This window comes from Dendropsophus ebraccatus, chromosome 1 (assembly GCF_027789765.1).
Source record: "Dendropsophus ebraccatus isolate aDenEbr1 chromosome 1, aDenEbr1.pat, whole genome shotgun sequence".
NCBI classification, from domain to species: domain Eukaryota; kingdom Metazoa; phylum Chordata; class Amphibia; order Anura; family Hylidae; genus Dendropsophus; species Dendropsophus ebraccatus.
In genome coordinates this window covers 161,715,633-161,738,264 of record NC_091454.1, presented here as the reverse complement: position 1 = coordinate 161,738,264, position 22,632 = coordinate 161,715,633, and the positions used below count along the sequence as shown (strand labels likewise).

General features: G+C 40.2%; 1 protein-coding gene across 5 annotated transcripts in view; it reads right to left on the bottom strand.

Annotated features, from left to right (window-relative positions):
• SEMA6D (semaphorin 6D) overlaps window positions 1-22,632 on the bottom strand; it is a 73,075-nt gene that overhangs the window by 39,213 nt on the left and 11,230 nt on the right. For 4 of the 5 annotated variants that reach the window (XM_069982994.1, XM_069983021.1, XM_069983012.1 and 1 more), the window contains exon 1: window positions 20,679-20,883. The exons of the other annotated variant lie outside the window; for it this stretch is intronic. The gene's annotated coding sequence lies outside the window, so the exon portion shown is untranslated. Of the gene's footprint in view, window positions 1-20,678; window positions 20,884-22,632 lie in introns of those variants that run through there. 5 annotated transcript variants of the gene reach the window in all.

The following is a 22,632-nucleotide window of genomic DNA, read 5'->3' as shown; positions in this document are numbered from 1 at the left end:
GCGTGTGTAATAGCAGAGACAGCGAGCGGGGAATGAGGAGCAAGCCAGCCAGATGACCTTACACGTTGGCACCCGCTTGCTCCTTAATATCAGGCCGTGTCATAGGGCCCTTACCTCCCCTCTCTCTTTTCACAACACATGAGACTTGAGGAAAACTGAATGTTTATATGTATGGGGGTCCCTAAGTGAAGTAGCTGTTTGTGGAATGAACATTCACCCCAGGTGCTGGGGTTGGTTTAAAAAACTGTGGCTAGTGATTCGCTGAGCAGTAGTGTCTCATGCAAACAACAGGGTGAGGTAAGCAGGGGAGACCAAATGCCAAGATAATGGAGGCTGTGGGTAAGTACAGTCTGTTTTTATTTTATTTTGCATTTTTATCTAAAGAAGGTTTCTACCAGAAAATCCCTTTAAGCTATGATTTGATTGTGGGATAAAACTGCAAACAAGGCCACTACTCGCCAATGGTAGGCTGCTATTTTGCTAATGTAATTTTTTTTAATGTTTTACTGACAAGCATTTGTAAGCTAAGTGATTGTGCTGCTTACTGATCTTTAAAGATGGAACAGACATTAGCTTCTTAAATAAGCCTATATTTTACAGATAGTTGAAGACCACCTGTTGTGCGTCACTCCGTACAATGGTTCTTGTAAAAATATTGATCTAGGTCATTAGTTACCCGCTAATGGTTACTCAATAACAGAGCAAACTGTTATTCTAATGGACAGAATAGAATACATAGTAATGTGAAAATTAAGGGGTTAAAAAGGTCAGCAAGGAATTATTCAATGCATCCACTAGTGACGACTGACAAAATACCGCAGATTTTAGAGACAAGTTTAACCACTCTGTGAGCCAATTTGGCTTTTCCCAGTTTCATGATAAAAAAACCACTGTTTTATAAATAATCAGAAAACCCAAAAAGCAGTATATACATCTCAGGAGCTGATTGGCTGAGCAGGCCTGTGACATCACATCCTTGAAGCACTGCACAGAGGAGACTGAAGCTCCACAATAACAGCAGTAGCACAAGAGCAGTTTTTCTCTTAACAGGTTTTTTTAAATGTATTACTATTATTCCCTCCCAGAACATACATTTATACAATGTTTTTGTCCTAGAAAACAGTGCCTTCACACGGACCCATAGACTTAGTGTATGTAAAGTAAAAGAAGCAAAGAAGCAATAGCAGCTGTCACAACTACCAGAAAATTCTCAGTAAGGCTACTCACAGTTAAAGTTGCAGTGTAGCCAAAAGCTGCCCATATACAAAAGATAGTTGCTGGCCAAATAGCTTTTTAACCCAATCCCCTGCTAAATACACACATTTGGAACAGCTGGTCTTTTAAAAAAAATTGTGGAACATAAACCATATATGCTGACTTTTCTAATTTAACCAAAGTGTTAATATTGTGCTTTGTTTATACTAAGAAGCTATCAATTCCTGCTATCGATATCATTTCAAATACCAATCAGCACTGTTATAACATTTTGCCCAGCTGTCAATAGTGAACAAAAAGTTTCTTTGTTTCCAGTAGTCATTCAACTCCAATCCATAAAATAATTTTGGAACAATTGTTGAATTATCTAACTGCAAAACAATCAAAGTGATGTAGAATTTGGTCATCCTCTGTGTTGAAAACTTTAGCCAGCAGTCCCATTGTTTATTGATCAAGACATCTGCCAGGAAAAGAGAACCATTCTTGGAAGTCAGCTCCATGCATCAGCAGGCTTACAAAAGTAAACTAAAACACATCATACCAAGCACAATAAAGAGTAAATGAACCTTACAAAGTCTTAGCTCAGCCATTTGGTCTTCAATACGGTGGACTTGGTAAATTGGTTTGGGAGCCCCAGCAGGGCACCATAAAATGCCATTGCTTTTATTATTGTCGATACCGTTTAATCTTCTCACGGTTTTTAAAAGCCTAATAAACTTAGGTCAAATTATTTCAGCACTGCAATAGATCAAAACTCACAGCCAAGTACAACATTCAGAGAAACCTTTATTACAGGTGATATATGTGTTCTACTAAATGCTAAATTCTCCTTCTGTCATTGCTGGACAAATCCCAGCCGCCAGGTAGACAATGTGCCTATAAATTTGGTAGAGACACCTACACTTTTGGTTGTTTTGTACTGATGTCTATGAAAGCATTTGTTGGCGAGCAATTACATTTTCGAAGTGGGTTACACAGTGGTCTACCTGGCTCTGAGTATTTTATTAATCTGTGCTTGTTTTTCTATTACTATAAGGTATTAAGGTTTATCATTTCACTAGGCGTTATGCCATGTTGACAATGTGGTTAGGTGTTTGGGAGTCTAGTTGCTGTGACCACAACCATGAGCAACCCTGTTCGAATGTAAACGCATTTACCAAATGGGTATGCTGAAGATAACCAAGTATAGTGGTTGGACCACGACCACTTAGGGTCCTTTTCCACCAAGGGATTTTTCGATAATTAACGATAAACAATCTCAAACGACCGCCATAGTGAATAACCTGAAAGCATTCACCCAATTACAAGGAACGATGATCGTTACTTATGATCGTTCTTGCTGCCGTCCTGCCATCGCTACTGCGAACAACTTCTTATATTACCAAACTATTTGCAAACAATCAACGATAAAAATAGGTGCAAATTCTATCAAACAACCAATGACTTCTCGTTGGTCGTTTAATTACTGTCTGCTATTACACGAAACGATTATAGTTAAATTATGAATGACCTAACAATTTTTAGAGTGATAATCGTCCCGCGGAATAGGGGCCCTTACTCTGTGAACACGTCATATGCAGTCATCAGATAACCACTTTAGAAAGAGCAGTGGTATGTATCCCTCCACAACGAATATGTAACTTTCCCTTTTGGGAGAGATTCTGGCTTGGCTCTCATAACCCTTAGTCACATTCTAAGGCTCGTGAATACACTGATTAGCAGGACGTCTACCACCAAAAGATGGCAAGTGAGAGCAAGTTTCCTTTGGAAGAGAGCTACTTTGCATATATTTTTCCCCTAAAATTCCTAGAAAAGCATTAGTATGTGACACCAATGTCTCTGCTGTGACTATATTAACTATTTAGTCACTGGCAACATCTGCCTCCTTACCGATGAGATACATGTGTATGTTTAGTGTGGATGACTAGGGAGGGTGGAATACAAATGCGGGGGCTTTGTTCTTCATGTATGCACTTAGTCCCTTTTTTTCTTACAGACCCATCTTCTACAATGAAAGCCTACAGTGCTGTTCTTGTTTGTCGGCAACAGATACTTCAGATACAGCATTGGAGAAATAGAGAGGATTCTGGGGCCTGATACTAATTGATTGCGATAGAACAAATAGCAGTTCTGTCACTTAAAAACACTACTTGACTTGTTTCAAAGAATCCGCATTAACACCTCTTGATCTATGTCAAAGTGAAAAAATGTTTAATATTAAAACGATGAAGCCTTACTACTGAAAATCTCGGCTTTGATCTTAATTGGCTTCTGGTACCGCTAGTTATATTTCAGTTGTTTGCCAGCTTTTAATATTACAGCAAACCAATCCTTCCCCCTTGAACAAGAACAATCTGGCAGAATTCTTGAAAAAAGATTCAATGCTTTTTAATGATGCTAGTGCTTAGTGCTTCATTTGACTCACTCCGAGAACTAAATGCTGCTTTGATTAATAAAAGCACTTTGCAGAGACCATTTCTATCTAAAAAAAAAATCCTAAAACCAAAAGATAACTGCAGTTTTATTTTAAAATTTCATTTTGAATAATGCATAAATGTGAGATTATTATATGTGCCCAGTCTACATAATTCTCCTATTAGACAGAACTGGCTTTAATAATATATAGCAATTTTTTCCTCGTATAGTGCCGCAAGTGCATTTTGAAATTTTGCAGGCAAAAACGATTCCCTGCTCCACTGAGCTCATAATATTATTTTGTGCCCAAGGCCTGAGATCACAAAGCGACTTGACACTGGGATCAGCACCAAGTTCTGCCATCTGAAAAGCACTGGACTACTTCTTGATGGAAAATATTTTACACCCCAGCGGAAAGAGCTTATTCATCGTTTCTTTTTAATTACTAAATTTTATTCAGTCACTTTTTAGAGGCTCTCTATGTACCATGATTTACCCTCTGGAGCTAAAACACGAGTATGAACTTCTTGTAATGCTTTACTATTTAATCTTATTTATATAAAGGACATAAAAAGCCTGTCATTGGGGGCGTTGATTATTGGGTAACATCCCGCAATCAGCCAATAAACAAGCAATTGCTCCTTCATTATCTCATCGCTGGGATTGGGCTGTTCTAAAAATCATGATTGGTTGGCCATATATCCCCCTGTAAATTAAATGTGTGTCCGACAGCCATTGGACTGTGTGAAAGGCTCATTAAATAGTCATTATCATTACCAATGAATAATGATAAATCAGCAGCGGAGAGGATATACTACTTCTCTGCAATTTACTTCATTTGTTTTTTGCTAGTTTTCCTTTAAGAAATACAATGTTATACATTCAGCCACTCGGTGTCTCACTTACTGGAAATCTGCAGCAAGGGGCTCCATCACTAAGGCTATTTGGTCTTTAGTAACGGCAAAATAAAAGAGACTGAATGCAGGAAGTGATATCAGGTGGCCGGTGAAGATGTATACTGATTGGCCAGTGACTGTGGACTGCTGCAGCTAAGTAAACTAACTGATCAGAAGACTAGGCGGCACAATGGGGCACTAAATGGACTGGTGGGGCAGCAAAATTTAAATAAAAATGGACACTATAAGAATACAAACATTAACTATTTGCTGGAGGTTTTTTTTATTTTTTATGTCATGACTAGAGATGAGCGAACCAGACGGATTTCTGGTTCGTATGAATCAGAAATCTCGGCGGCTGACTCCCGTTGTCTGTTCCCTCCGTGCAGCGGGTTCATACATCGTAAGGAACGCCTAGAAAACTGGGATACAGCCTATGCCAATGGCTGTATCCCAGTCTTCCAGGCATTCCTTACGATGTATCCACCCGCTGCACGGAGGGAGCAGGCAGCGGGAGTCAGCCGCCGAGATTTCTCATTCATACGAATCAGAAATCCGTCTGGTTCGCTCATCTCTAGTCATGATAGGTATGATTTAAACAAATGTGGATATACTAGATCGTCTCTCATATCAAGCATGGGCTTGTTCATCTAAAAGTTTCTTAAGACTTTAGGGACTACTTCAATGACTCTTCTTGGACCAAATATTGTCACCAATCTTTGCCTGGCTTCTAGAATATTCATTGGTAGATCACAATTTCTTATATTATTAGATTTCTAAAATAGATTTGTCATTTGGGTTCTTTGGTAAAGATAATGACCTTTTGTCGCAGTGAATGGAACTATTGTCTATTTGAGGTTAAACTCTTTACGATGAAAATGTATACAGAACAAAGATAATGGTGACCTGAGAACAAAGAAGAATTTAGGACAAGGCCTGGCCATGACTGTTTATCTGACCACAACCACCTTCTTTCCATAGCTCAAAGCTAACATCTTTTACAGTTATTTAAGTTCTAAATCCTTCTATATACTTTTTTGCACCTCTCAGAGAACTGAGACACCTGACTACTTCTTGAAGATGAAAACCCAACACATTCATAAATGTTATAATGAGATGACTCTGAGAATCCAGAAGTGAGAGCGGTGAAGTTATGTTATGGCAGATCAACCATTAGATGTACAAACAGCATAAAACCCAGAACAAATCGCATTTGATGAGAATCGCTACGCACCATACACCACTGCCAGAGTACATCACCCCTGGCTCAGCTTTCTGTTTCAATAATCAATACAGGCTTGTATCATAAAACCAGAGGGGTATTTCATGAATTCCATAGACATTTGTTAGCACAGATCACAAAGCTCAGCAATTGCATCCAGTTCTGCAAATGAACAGGACATTAACAGATACCATGTCAAGGCAATAAGTAAAACAATGAAAATTGAGCAGTGCTGTCTAAAAAGACAAACAAACAACAAACAAACTAACAATTTCCATTTTTCCTTTACATGCTATGTATGGGCTACTTAACCACCCCATAAGGAGGTTTTACCCCAGTGGTCCAATGTACTTGTTTACACATTGTGGCTGAATACCATGTTTAAGGACCTTTAGGTTTGAACTGTGTTGGTCATTTGTTTTGTTTTTTTCATGCCAGATACATTATTTTTATCTTACCTATTGTAAATTTTTTAAGGATTCAAGAAGTAAATTTTTTATCCTTTAAAAACAGTGGTGATATTATTTGCCTTTGATGGAAAGTATTTAATGGTAGGTCTGATACCCTGGAACGCTGCTGTGGTGGTGGCGGTGAGCCAACCATTTTTGGTGTCTAAAAACCACGTTATAGTGGATTCATTAAAGGGGTTATCTAGTGCTACAAAAACAAGGCTATGTTTTTGTAGCGCTGGATAACCCCTTTAAAAGAATACATGTTAAAGCGCCAGCGCCATTCTATTTATGTGCAACACTTAAAGCAAATGAACCTGATGGTACATTCGCTTCAAAGATGCCATCATGGAGTATACATGTGCCACCGTAACATGATTTTCCACCAGAACATAAACAGTTTGCTGTACCTGACAGTTGGCTGTATGCTGTTTAATGACGGTCTATTCTACAGCATTTCAGTCATTCATTGTGAGCTTTGAGCTTTTTTTCCCCAGAAATCTTTAACAGATTTTGCTATTATCAATGACAATTTCTTCATGGTGCCAAAACCCTACATCAGTCCTGATAAATGTGTCCGAGAGTGATTTAAGACAGATGGAGAGGGAACACCTTCATACATTTCATTTAAGGTACAGTAAGTTACGTTTGAACAGCAATTGGTTGATTGTCCATTATGCTCAGCAATATGTTCAAGTAGCGCATGGAGTCGATAGAAAATACAAAGCTTCTTGTTCTATTGAGCTGCTGATCTCTTGTCCTTTAATTGAATAAGTTCATTTTCAGCAGACAGCACATCAATGATGAGCAATATACGCCTGTGCCACGTAAGTGCCCACCTTCCCACCAAGGCTTCACTTGTACATCATTAATGAACAGAAGCCGCGTCTAATCAGAGGAGAAATCACTCTGCTATATAAAGCCGCTGCCTTCTCTAAATGCAATGAGGCTGGGTTACTCATCAGTGAGAAAAAGCTCCGATTAAACCCGGTCCTTTCTAAATGTTCTTTAAATTAGCCAACGCTGGATTGAAGCAAATAGAAACGGTACAATGATGAGCCAAAGCTGTGATCATAGGGACCTTATTTACATATGAAATACACTTTTGTATCTCCCATGAATATAGTTAAAGTGAAACTTTGCCTCGATTATAATAATAATGAAGGCATTTGTTTCCCCCATTGCAAACTGCCAGCCTAGAGCGAGCGGCATAGCTCTGAATATTTACACAGTCAACAGCGAGGAAATAAAAATCAGTCTAAAATAACATTTCCACCGCTTATACTAAGACTTAAACATTTTAATATACTTTGGCGGTCTGGAAAACACAACAACTCATACACCCATGTGAATAATGACTTGCAAAACTTTCCTTGTATTTGTTCCATGGTAGGCTGAGTATTGATATATAGAGAGAGTGAGGAACATGAGGATGTGTGCACATAGCAGTAAGGTACTTGGATCTTTATTGCCGCCATGTTATACAAGGATAATGTTGGCAGTCTCTGTCCGCCATGCGTCCTGAATACAAGCTGGCCAGTAACCCAGTCATATTACAATTGAAGAATTATTGACCTGAGTCACAAGTATATAATACCCTTTCTCCTTTTCATTTTTACAGTACATAGGTTCATAACCTGAAAAATATTAGAGTTGGAAGACAATGGCGATGAGAAAATTGAAACTTCACACATAGTGTATCGCTTTGTGAGGGCCTCATATAGAAAAACTAAAAAGTTTAATAAGAAGGAGCAACGGGTGGCAGCACAGGACTAGAAATCATGCAGCAATATAGAAGGCAGAGTGGCAGACAGTCAGGGCAGGAAAAAGGGGGTAGGAGGTTATAATGGTAAAAGAAAGGTTTTATTCCACTGAAACTAAAGAGCTCTATAATGTTTACTTTCATTAATAGGGCATATAGATAGATGGGGCTCATCATGAGACAAGCCCTTTAACTGTACACATTCTTATTATTTTGTCTGTTGGTTCTTGCCTTTTAAAAATATACACTTCCCAATTTGTTACATTTTTATTTTGTGCATGTAATGAAGTATAATAAGTAGGGGCTGACTAACTTTACTATGGGCCCCGGGCTGTTCACCAAGCTTGGGCCCCCCAACCCACTGTAACTATGGCGAAACTAATTTTCTCCATATTGCAGCCTGTAAAGGACCTGTGATGACATCATTGTCACATGATAAGGTCCTTTAATATATTCTCTAATGTTACTGCATTGTCTTCTGGCTGCAGTTTTGCCCTGATTTGTGCAAAATTGTGGTAAAAAGCAGCGATTTTTATGCAAATCATGACTGAACATAAGTCTGTTTGAGGGGCCATGGGCTACCACCCGAAACGGACCTATTATAATCCGCTACTGATAATAAGTACACTTTAGACCAGTGCTGCCCAACTCCAGTCCTCAAAAATTATAGGCAGTTCATCAGGCATCACCAAAGGTATTCTTTATATGGGATAGACTCAAATTGCCTGTGCTGTTGAGGGTCCTTGAAGACTGGAGTTGGGGGGGGAACACTGCATTTGACTTTCCGACCTAAATGGAAAAGTAAATGATGTCAGAGATGTTTGATTTCAACTGCCCAAATCCTTTTCTTTCAGGGAGATAAGCCGCTGCCAGAACTGTCTGGCATATATCCCTTCTATCCATAAATAAGAACATTAGACCAACCTGAACATTGATGTATATAAGAGAATCAAGTAGAATGGCTAATATAAGTATAAGTGCATTATTACATATGTGACCAAGAAATATTTTTAAGCATGGTCAAGAAAATGCTCCATCTATTTTTACAAGTTATTAGAGATATGAGCGAGCCAGCCGAGATTCGGGTATGTACGAACCCGAACCATCTGCATTTGAATCCCGGTCTTCCCATTCCATAGGGAAGGTGGAGACAGCCCAAGTCCCACCTGGAGAACAGGAATACAGCCTATGACCTTCCACGGAAAGGGAAGATGGCGGGATTTAAATACCGATGGTTCGGGTTTGTACAAACACGAACGTCAGCCCGGCTCACTCATCTCTACAAGTTATATGAAAGCTTTATCAGAGCCTCTATGTCCATCTGAAATGATCACACGTCATGAGAGTGCTACATTTCCTCTGACAATATTAATATCATTTTAGCAGCTAAGGATATCTCTTCCATTGATGGGGCTTCACTAACCATGCTTTTAAATAACTTTTTGTGAAATTTCTATCCAGAACTGTACACATCCCGGAAGCCAATTCAAAATGCCATGTAGAAATAGGCAAGTGGGTCTGTATTATGAGCAGCTTAACAATAAAGTCAATGAAGGTTCTATTTTACAGAGTACTACTAATCAAATCAAAAAGGCTCCTGATGAGCTACGAATGCTCTGCCCTAATAATGAAAGGCGTATCTATGTTTAGGATTCTGCATATGAATAAACTTCATACTTATGCTCTTCTCCACAAAAAGAACTTACTATATACAACCAAAAACAGAGTGGACAGCGATGTGTTCTAGTTCACAGATTAGATCTTTAAAGGGGTAGTTCACAAAAGATATATACTTTCAAATCAACTGGTGTCAGAAAGTGCCAGAGATTTGTAATTTACTTCTATTAAAAAATCTCAAGTCTTTCAGTACTTATCAGCTGCTGTATGTGCTACAGAAAGTGGTATTCTCTCCAGTCTGGAGAACAGGAGAGGTTTTCTATGGGAATTTTCTGCTGCTCTGGACAGTTCCTGACACGGACAGAGGAAGCAGCAGAGAGCACTGTGTCACACTGGAAGGAATACACCACTTCTTGCAGTACATACAGCAGCTGATAAGTACTGTAAGACTTGACTTATTGTAATAGAAGTAAATCACAATTTTTTTTTGTGAACTACCTATAAAATGGAACCTTGGTTAAAAAGATTTCACCCTGTTCAATTCCCATCTATAATCTAAGATTTTTTTAACACATTTCTATTACATGAATTGGTCCATTTGTCTGCAGCACATCTTGACTCACACCCTGAAGACAGGGGCTGGTACCCAGCAGTTGGTTCTGAGATGCAATGCATGTTGGGAGATGTAGTTTCATTATGTAAAACTGGGATCATTTGTAGAAGTTTAAATCCAGGGCTAAGAGCAGCATAGACAAGTGGTAAAAATGTCAATCAGTCAGGAATTGGGGAGTGCACCTACATGCCTTTTGTGCATTTTTTTTTAATGTGATTGCAGGAGTTCCCCTTTAAGAGTTTATAAATCTGTTATCTGCATAAAGCACTTACATTCTACCAGTTTTACCCACCATTTGTGTAAGTACAACAACATGTAGGTGTTTGCCCACATTGCCTTCAGTTTCTTCCTATACTACAAAACACTAGTAGTAAAAGAACGCCGTATAAACTTTTGTACTTTACAACCTAACGACGTTCACAGATATGCACCGAACACTTCCCTGTATCCCTCCTGAGATCCTTAACATTCTAGCACCTCTGCCAAGATGGTAATAAATAAGACCCTATGGTAGTATCTAGGGGAGAAGAGATTAGGAGTGGTACCCATGAAGGGATTAGTAGGCAGGTAGTTTGTGTATAAGGCCGGGATTACATAATGGAAATATAAAGTGCCAAATACATGGCAGGAAGTCTGAGTCGGGTATTCTAGATTTCGCTCACATATTTCCACGCTTTTGACCACGTATTTTGTCACTAACTCGGCACATAGATTGACCTCATTCGATGGGGTTAATATGTACCTTAGATTTATGAAGCCTTTTTTGTGTGGAATACACATGGATGAAGTTTCAGGTCTCTTGTATTATGTGCAAAAAAAAAATCACAGTGTAAACTACAGAGAGTATTCACATTGAAAACAATGGGATCTCACTGTATTTTTTGGCATGTAATTTGGGACAAAATGTGCTCCAAAAATGCTCCACAAACAAGGCCTTAGGAAGGATCTTTTCCCACAAGAATACATTTTCAGGTTGTTTTAATTTTAATAAACTTCTGGAAACTTTAGAATATTGTTAATTCAGCAACAACATTCACTTGAGTTGCAGGAAGAGTCCCTATCGACTGAACCTGTGCTAGGGAAATGGGATTGTGAGCTCCAAAAGGGCAGGAGCTGTTATCTGTATAATGCTATGTTAGAAAGTCAATCACATATAGTTATGCTCCTCTCTTACAAATTTCTTTAAATTTTCTTTTTTGTCATGTGTGTCTAAGGCCGTGTTCACATTGCACTGAGGCTATTTTTCAGAGGTGTATGTTGGAAATATTCCTCTATGTGTAAATCCAACATATGCCTCTGACATATGCCACTGTGAAACAGTGACATATGTTAGCCATATGGACGCAATGTGAAAACAAAAAGCATATCACACTATATACCTTGTCTTTTGGTGGCCCTTTGTATAAGTGCAGTGCAGCATACGCTTCCCATACAGTGCAAAACAAGGAATCTGCTGCATTCCTCTTCTACAAGCACCAAAAGGACACTTTCTGGGGGGCCTATGGCTGCAGTTGGCACCTAAACAAATTCCAAACATGCTCACGTCAATGTGAACAGAGCCTAATATGAGCCCAGCTAAGTTATGTCTAGTCATCAAGCAGATAGCTTCAGTCAATGACTGTGCCAGTGCCACGCCATCTCAACATTACAGAGCTGTGATTTCAGGGACGATATTAATGAAATGCATTGACTTAATTGGCAGTAACATTGCATGACCTCATCAATAATGGGCTCATTGCTGGAGCTGCAGATAGTCATCCTTATGAATCTGCAGAGACAACTCATTTTAAAGCAAACTTTAGGAATACAATATATGTAAAGGTGGAAAAAAATAAGACAAGGTCAATAGGATAATTGGTGCATCCCTGATGTTAAAAAAATTAGCTACGACTGAGGGAGTATATTATATTGTTCTGGACGTTCTTAAGAAAGATGATATGTTATAATTCCTATCACTGGGCTTAACAATCAGTTGAGAATTTCTCATTTAAGACCTAAGCAAAAAATGAATTCAAAGTTGAATAACTTACAATAAAACAAAGTCAAGAGGTAGAAACTCAGCTAACCGTGTAGAGTCTGATGGTCCATTTACACGAAGGGATAATTTGCCAAATTGATTGTTTAACGATTTTGAAGCAATGATTTGGTTTTTATTACAATCAGCGTTTAGACAAATAAATAGTTAGAAAAATCGTTTTTAAGATCGCTTAAGCCCATCTTACGCATAGGGTGAATGGGTGAAAGACTGTTCACACAAAGCGATCTGCAAATTTTGACATGTTGATAGATCACAATGAACGATTTCTCGCTCGTCTCTTGATCACTCGTTGTGTTTACACGAGCCGATTATCGCTCAAATGCGATCGTTATTAAGAAAATGTGAATGATAATCGTTCCGTGTAAACGCAGCATTACTCTACCTGATCTGCTCATTCCATATGAATTATAAAGGTGTGATCTGGCAGGTGGTGTCATTGGCAAGGATCTACCTGAGTAGCAATTCTGGCTGGGTAGAGAACTTTCTGTGCACTGATCATACTCTTCTGATCCTACCTTCATTTATATGCCTTATTAGATTAGTGCAGGCCATACACATAAGAAGGCTGTCAGATGAAGAATGTATGCATATTTTAATGAGAATTCTTAAGACAGCTGGACCCTAGCTCATGGGAAAAAAAAGAGAAGGGGGGGGGCTGCCAATCTAGCTGTAGTATGTTTAGACTAGATATCTATAGTTCAGTGTGCTCCTGACTTCCCCATACACAAGTGTTTGACATAATCAGACATTAATGCGTTCTCTATGGGAAGCGATACACCATAGCTAGACTGCTCTGGCACCAGCTTATTCCTCCCAGAACAAAAGAGGCAGGCAGCAAAAATGCATCATCATGCCCAAACATTCTATTAGAATATAAGGGGCAGGCAGCAAAACTCCATCATGCACAACCATTCTTTTCACTGACATCACAGACTGATGGAGAATATCTTTACCCACAGATGGTAGTATAAAGTATATGGGCACCTTAACTGTAGACAGAGCTCTAGAGTGTTTAAGGGTCCAAATGCCCAGTGGAGAGGTAGCTTCAAGCCATGTTATTAGGAGGGAAATGCTTTTATGTAGATGCAATCCAAACAGAAAAATGAGATCCCCCTTTGACACTGCCTTACGACCCTTGACGTACTGAAGATATCTGATGCTGGAACACTCATGTCAACGCCTTTGTGACTCACATGACAATCCCTTTATATCACTGCCTGGCATCAGATGTCTTTCACCATATTGGGTGCCAAAAGGTGTTGTCTTTTTTCTGTTTGAATTGCATGAGACCTAGGGTGTTGAATAAGTTGCCAATAGAAGGTTATAAAAAGCATTAGCAAAAGATTGTTCATGTGTTGAGGAAAGCAAATCATACCCTAATACGACTTCAAAGACGTTATCCCAAGATTAAATGTTACCCCATATCAGGATAGGGAATAAGTAGCTGATCTGTGGGGGTCTGAATGCTGAGAACAGAGGTTCCTTGCCCCCAAGTGTATTAAGCGGCAGTGCGCATGCTTCATTCATTCTCAATGATACTTCCGAATGAAAATAGCAGAGGCCGAGCACAGGTGCTGCCACCCCATTCACTAGGGGACAAGGAGCCTCTGTTCCCAGCAGACATACCCTTACCAGTCAGCTAGCTGTCCCCTATACTGCAGATGGGGGTAAGTTTTCATCTTGATAGAACTCCTTTTCATGTATATCCACCTTTTAGAGTTAACATTTATAGTTCTGTTACATATACAGCTGAAGAACATTGCTGAATGCAAACAACGCAGTAGGAGACCGATTCTCTCTACATCAGAATCCAGCTATGTGCAAACAACATAGAGCCAGCAAGGAAGGCTGCGAGATTTAACACCTGAAATCTGCACCTCTGGTTTACAGAAAATAGAACATTTCTACAAAGTTACTCAAGATTTTATGTACATTATATCTATATGCGTCTGTATACGTCTATCTGTTTTTATGCTCAGCAGAAAGTAGTGGGCGTGGGTTCACCCAAAAATATAACGTTACTTCACAACTACCTCCTCATATAGGAAAGCCAATTGAAACACTCAAAAAGCCGTAAGCTTTCTTAAGACTGGACAATAAGACTACCATTAGGCCCAACCAAATGTAAAAGGCAATTTTAAAAAACACATTAGAAGGTGACAGCTCGTGTTTTCCTGTCCAGACACGCCATTAAGTGTTTTCCAGTGTCAGGAGGTGGTCTGGTGATCATTGTTATGGCAGATCTCCACCGCTGGAGAAAATATATTCATTGAGGATCCGCTGACTTCACTCCTATCAGCCTGGGACAAGTTTGTGTCCGTTTTGCCAAATATTTATTAGCTGGAAGGAAATCAGAGCTAAAATGAAGATCATTCTGGTGGAAAAGTGCCAGCTTGTAAGCAGCTTATACTCAGCCTCATCAATAAGGGCACAGACAGGGGGCTGCGTCTCATTCAGTTTGATGGCAGCTCTGCTTGAGGCAAGAGACTAAGTCAAATTTCTGGACACATCACTGGCACCAGGCATCATGTATGCAGAATCATCAGGAGAATATACCTAATATCAAACTTTTTCAGGAAACCCACAGAGAACTGGATGGCGCAGATGGCACCGCACACATCTCCACACCCAAGGGCATGAAATAAACAGAATAAACAGGCTTGTGCTTTGTTTATGTTTTGGTTTAGGACTAGTAAAAATATACAGCCCCGGGACAAGCAAACGGATGGATCCGCCCTATACATAGTCATGCTTCACAGGAGCACTCAAATAGCCTCAACCTTCAGATGAAAGAAGGCGGCTGTCTGATCTCTGGTGATGACGGGAGTGGTCTAGACACAGAGACAATAGCTAGCCAAGTGATGGGGCTGCATCTAATCCCAGCCTTAGCTTGGTTTGATATCTGAAAAGTGACTTCCCTGGCCTGGAGCTATGAAAGAAAGCAAGCTATACATGCACAGGGCTAGAGAAAATGGTGGCTATGGAGATTAGTTACAAGTCTGATGAAAGGAGTCAGTTATATGAGACATGTCCTATTATTTGTATAGTACAAGGGATTTAAGGCCATCTTATATGGCTGCAACAACTTGTTCCTCTGTATTCAAACACCAGAAATCAGTGTTCGTGTATAGCCCTAAAGCATATGTCTGCGCTAGACAATTGGTAATAAATAAGTACAGATATGAAGCGTAATGAATAAGAAAGTGGCATTATGGGAAACTACAATAACTAAAGGACGGAAAATATTTTGTCAGGCATCATAATACATTTACATAGTGTATTCTATTCTTCTATAATACATCCACAGCACATGTCTCTGGTATGTTTCATTACATGGACCCTGAGAGTAATGTTACTGTAGATAGATAGATAGATCGATAGATAGATAGATAGATCGATAGATAGATAGATAGATAGATAGATAGATAGATAGATAGATAGATAGATAGATAGATGAAGGATGTACATTGAAGGATGGATGGACAGATAAGTAGTTAGATATTACATATGAAGCTACAGAGAGAATGATAATTAATGGATGATGAACTAAGAGATATGAGATAGATAGATAGATAGATAGATAGATGATAACAAAAAAGATGTATAGATAAGTAGACAGCTAGACTCATTACATATGAAGACAGATGGATGTAGAGATAGATGTAGATAGACAGGCAGCTGATGAACAGATAGGTACTAGGTAGATATGGAGAAAAATGAGATATACAAATGAGTAACTAGATTATCTGAAGTTTTATATTAGAAAGGATAACTAAAGCCTAAAACTAAATACCTGATACAAATGGAGCCACAAAAGGCCAATTTGGTCCAACTAAAAAAGCAAAAACTAGCCTATAAAGCTCTAGCCACTCAAATGTATATATCAAGTTAGCGAGAAGCCCTGCAGTACTGTGTACTACAATTATCCAGCCGGTTTATATTTATAGAAAGAGAGTATTGATAGAAGATCTACTGTACCACTAAATTTAGCATAGGCAACAGGGCCGGGACCTCATTGAGCTCAGTCTAATAATAACAGCTGATATTGCCTTGTCCAGCAGAAAAGTGTCCCTGGAAATAAGTGTAAAATGATGGTATCTATGGACATACCCAAGAGCACTGTAACTATAGTGAGCCATCACGGAAAAATAACATTTGTTACCATTGATTTCTCTTTAAAGGAAGGAATTAAAACTTTTAGATAATACTTTATGGCCCCTTAAAGTGTTTCTCTGCAAGATAAAACAATGGGGAAAATTTATCAAGCCTAACCAACCAGTGCCTACATTCAGTTTTATGGAGCTTACACCTCAAGCAGGAACAATCTGTTAGATAAACATTTGCTTTATGGCAACTGTAGGTAAACTACAATTGTCCAGGAAATGTAAGACTACAAATGTTGCCCAAAGCCAACCAGGCATGGCAGTGCCTACCACAGAGAACTGTAATCTGCAGGCTTGGTTGAGGATCCTAATTACCAGGTGGTAGGACAAGAAACGTAAAAGGACAAAAGACACATTCTTCCTCAAATACTATGTTAAAAAGTTTTAATATGGCCTAAGACTAAGTCACTTAATCCAGCGCTGAAAGCAAGCACGCTGAGAGGTTGGCTGTTGTTAAATTGCCAAGAGCTTAGCTAAGATGCCTCCAAATCATGGGGGTTAGCAGCTAAGACGTCTACGACTAAAAACCTGGGACATCACACTATGGCGACACCACGTCTCCTACTGCTCGGAATCTAGCTGAGCATCATAGCACCAACAAGGTTCAACCTAATGTCCCTGCTCTGCAACAAAACAAATTTTATGACGGCCAAGTTAACTTTTGTTGCTAGGCACAACAGTGCTGGCAGTGCCGTGAATAGGAAGAAAATGCTACAGCCAGCTGTGTTGTTCACAGTCGGATAATTTCTCTATAGCTGTGAATGGATATGGGGCCAGTAGCCTGTTGTGGCCAAGGACAGAATGATGGATGATCTACATACTGTGCCCAAGTTGAAGAAGAAAGACAGAAGTTCAATGCACTGCTGTTAAAATGCTAATATGGGTTAGTTAACAAAAGAGCAACGGAACAGGAAAGTTCGGAGGGACAGGCACCCCTCATGTTATGTGTGTATACTAGCCACTTGATGGCTCTTCATACTTGCACATTTGCATTTCGGAAACAATTTACTAGTCGTCCACTTTCTACCACCTTATTATAAGCTGTACTGAGTCTTGTACATATGACACTGAATCTAGACCATGACAAGCCTCCCGCAGCTTCTGGAATTGGCATTGGAGCGGTAAAATATGATTTTCCTCCAACATTTCTCAGCTACGAGAAAAAAAAAAGCTTGAACACAATTTTTTCTGAAGCAGAAATTGGCAGCTATTCTCCCAGTAAGTAAGAACTTAATTTAAATGGCTTACACGGATTTCTGACTGTAACCGTAATGGCTTATCTAATGTATGAAAACAGATCATCTCTCCTAACAGACGTGAGCAATGCCTTCACTATTTTAATTACATACACTTTGCTACTTGCTTGAAGAAATACTCATCTAGCTGGAGTAAACAATTCACTTCTTATGCCATGAATTGCTAAGCCCTGATTAAACCTCAGTTTTCCTATCTATTCCTGGCATTAGTAAATTTGCAGTAATTCAATTCAGATCTGGCTGTAACTGAGATTACTTTCAGATTTTTTCATACAGATTTCAAATCAGAAGTCAACAAATGTGACGCTAGTCGCTAATACCAGTCCTATATACCTATGGGTTTGGAGATTCTCATATCCAGGACAAAAAGTAATGATCATGGAGAAGACATTTCTTTGGACTACTTCCCACTGAATAACATTACATTTGCCTAAATGGCTGATACCAGAGAACACTAGTATGCATAATATGGACTTCAGATGTAATATCCCTATGCTGAAGTAAGTGCCCCAGCTGCTGAGGATGATGACAGGCATGCAATACTGTGCATCATTACAATGTACTTTCTCTGGAGTAGTAAGCCATGACCTCACAAGTCCTAATTTATTCAGCGATAATTAGATTCACAGTAGGTCATGTAAATTAAATTCATTCGTCATTTTACGATTCCTACATTTGGAAGCTTCTTATCTAACAATGCCTTAAGGAACTAACGTTATTCATATATCCTGTTGGGACTCATCATCTAAAGATAAAATCAGCCTAAAAGACGCACCTCGCTTCACACAGACCCCTGGCCCTTTACCTGTTGCCATAACAAAACTCCAAGCAACAGGCTGACAATGATGGGAGTAGTTGTTCTGAAGTTGCTTCCATTTTAATTAGTCAAATGAAGAATGGATATCATAAGAGACAAGGCTGCAACTTCTGCACTGCTATTTTTACCACCCAATTTCTACCTGCTTTGAATTAATGCTATGTCGCCTATATGTGGGTGCAGAAATATGACAGATTCTACAATGACTTGTAAGACGTTCTCGTTCATTTAGGCCGGTATAATTAGATGCTTGAAGTACGCAATTAGATAAGAATGACAGGACACATTCATCTTTCCATGAATTTCCTTGGCGCAAGGTAAATGTTTACCGGTTGTGTGTCATCAACCAATGCGGCTTGCAGGATGTTCATTAGGTGTATGGTTACATTAACCACATGAATGCCTAGCCTGGGGCTAGTGAAAATAAGGTTATGTTTATGACTGCACAGAAGTAACACTCCATCCTGAACTGTAGACACATTTCTCAGAGCCTCTCACTGAGCAGATCATAGCAAAAACTGCAACAATAACTATAATAATAACAAGAAAAACATAATAAAGCAAGACATCTTAGGAGATACAGCATGGGATAGCTCATCTGCACAGAAACATAGCAACATATATCCATTCTGGATTCATATATACTACCCAAGAGCTGTGCAACATGTGGATATCTACTCTATGTAGTGAAGTTATGCTGAGACATGTAGTTCACAGGCACCAGTAACCCCAAGCCCGTCCAGTCTTTCTCTACACAATCCAATAGATGCTGATACTTTGAGGTGTGGTATCAATAGGTGGTGCACTGCACTAAAACCAGCTTTCCAATTCTGTATCTATAAGCCATAACATGTATAAACCTGCTCTATCACTCTAGTCAGATACATGTCACATCCATCTTTGTTGCTCTAAGGGGGGAAAAAAAAGTTGATGCTGTATTTCGGTGGACAAAGCCCAAGCCATCAGCCTGGAAGCCTGGGGTGCTCACTCCCAGCACTGCACACTGATAGCACCTATTTGTTTCCATGCATAATTTATGGCCACTGTGAAATCTAGCTGCCTCTCTATTCCACAGCACTGGGGGAGACTGCAGCCCCCTCCCCAGCACTAAATCAGTCCTGGCTTCCAAAGTTACAGCCCAGAATACATGGAGCTTTTAATACACCAGACACGAATAGCAGCAGAGACAACTGCATCATGATCCTTATTCATCCAGTCTCTGCCATCAAATAACCAGAGCCCAGGGATAATACACAGTGCAAGCCCCTGCTCTGGACCCACTAGTTATAGCTAATCACATTATATATATATATATATATATATATATATATATATATATATATATATATACTCCTAGCCATCTCTAGTTATGTTTATAGCCAGCACATACACAGTGCGATCGCTATTACTGTTTATAGCAGTGTATGGCAGTGCACTCACATACACAATGCACACAGTGCGATCTCTGGTTATGTTTATAGCAGTGTACACACATACAATGTGCGATTTCTAGTACGGTTTATAGCAGTGTATAGCACACACATACACACAGTGCGATCTCTACTACTGTTTATAGCAGTGCACACACACACACACACACACACACAAGGTGCGATTTCTAGAACTGTTTATGGCAGTGGACATACACACTTTATACATTGCGATCTCTAGTTCTGTATATTAAACTGAGCATACCCAGTGCACACAGTGCGATCTCCAGTTCTGTCTGGACAGTGCACAATACCCAGTGCACACAGTGCGATCTCTATAATCCACATGTACTGTGTGATCTACAGCTCTGTTTGGACAGTGCACACAGTGCGATCTCTAGTAGTTGGTGTGACAGTGCCTCTTTGTATGTCTATAATACACATGTACTGTGTGATCCCCAGTTGCGGCAGTTGACATACACAGTGCACACAGTGCGATCTCTCTAATACACATGTACTGTGTGATCCCCAGTTGCGGCAGTTGACATACACAGTGCACACAGTGCGATCTCTCTAATACACATGTACTGTGTGATCCCCAGTTGCGGCAGTCCACAGTGCACACAGTGCGATCTCTAGTCCTGTGCCGGGAAACATACACGGTCCATCCATTGCCCAGTCCGATCCCGAGCAGAGCCCTCAGCTGTCCCCAGTTCAGACGGTGCGGTTACAAGTCAGACATGACCCAGGCAGGCTATGTAGGTAGAGGGATAGAGATAACTTACCTCTAGAGAACTACTTGTCCGCCAGTCCCTCTATTGCTCCATCCCTGGGCACAGCTCCTGCTATCCAGCTAAGTTTGCTCCACAAAGGAAGGCTTCCCATCCAGCTGCAGATCCAATGCACATCCCAAATATCCCATAGACCCCGGCAGTGTCCCAGAGAGGCCCGGCTGGAAGCTCACTGATCTTCAAAGCTCCAGTCTGATCAAATGGCAGAGAGACAGTGGACTGCCCTCACCCCCCTGCCTGCACCAGCACCTCCCCCTCCTCCCCTCCCGCACACTCCCATCCCCCCTCACAGTAAACACAACTTGGGCTCACAATGCTCTGCTGCTGCTGCCTCCTCTGCTTCTTCTTCTATCACACACTCTGCGAGCAGGAGAAACTTTGTCCTGTGTGTGCCAGGGAGTGCCCACTGTGCCCAGGCTGCAGGGAGAGAGCTGCCTGCCTTCTATTCCCTAATGCTACAGTATAGGGAGAAGAGGAGAAGAGGAGAAGAGCAGGCAAATGGTGTAACACGATCCATCTCCAGTCAGTCCAGCAGCCAGGGAGCCACCCCCAGCTCTAATAGATTTGGGCAGTGCTCTCCCTGTGTCTGTGCCTCTTCTTCTAGTGACCCCATAGTGGCCTCTCCTCCCTTCCCCCTAGCCAGGAGGGTGCCAGTCATGTCTCCTTCCCTCATTACCCCCATCATCCTGGAGAGCAGTCATCCTCCCCTCTGCTGCTGCAGCTAACTTCATCTAGTTGGCAGGAGAAGGTTCTGCTATTTACATGGAAAGAGCAGCTTCTCATTTATTTCTCAAGTAAACTCCGGCAGTGCCTTGTCATTCGCAGCGCAGCTAATAGGAGATCTGATTTACTGACACGGACGAACGCAAAGCAATTTGCGAGAAAATAAGATGGCGAAGAAAAGTCATCTACCAAAGTCGCAGCGAAAGCTGTAACCTTATAGAGGCCCATTACTGGCCCAATGCCAACCATTACCGATTGTCGTAACACTAATCGCCCCGTGGAAAGGACACACAGATGATTATCGTTGGGTACGTTGTACGCGTATAAGCTATGATCACATGGACAGCTATATGGAAGTGTCTAATGTTGTGCACAGTATTAGAGTCGTAACAGTAAGGGTGCTTTACACAGAGAGATTTATCTGACAGATTTTTGAAGCCAAAGCCAGGAACAGACTATAAACAGGGAACAGGTCATAAAGGAAAGATTGAGATTTCTCCTATTTTCAAACCCATTCCTGGCTTTGGCTTCAAAAATCTGTCAGATAAATCTCTCTGTGTTAAGGAACCCTAACTCACAAATCGTTTAATGGCGATTGCTCCATCCCAAGAGCCCTATGGGTGTGTTCACACGGTCAGGTTTTTCATTGCAATTATTGAAGCCAAAGCAAGAAACAGAATTTAAGTGGAGGGCAGGGTATAAAGGAAATGCTGAGATTTCTGCTCTTTTCAAATAGATCCCTGGCTTTGTTTTCATTACTTTCAATTAAAAACCTGAAAGTGGGAAAATATCATAAAGGTTTATGAATAGAGATGAGCGAACCTGGAGCATGCTGGAGTCCATCCGAACCCGAACTTTCGGCATTTGATTAGTGGTGGCTGCTGAACTTGGATAAAGCCCTAAGGCTATGTGGAAAACATGGATATAGTCATTGGCTGTATCCATGTTTTCCAGACAACCTTAGAGCTTTATCCAAGTTCAGCAGCCCCAGCTAATCAAATACCGAACGTTCGGGTTCGGATCGACTCGAGCATGCTCAAGGTTCGCTCATCTCTATTTATGATAGATAGAAAGGAACATACCATAACTACATGTCACAATGTCAATGTCAATAATAATAATAATAATAATTAATATCAATAATATATAATCAATATGAGCCATCCCTGGTTTTAAGGCCCTATTACACCAAAAGATGTCTGACAAATTATCTGACAGATTTTTT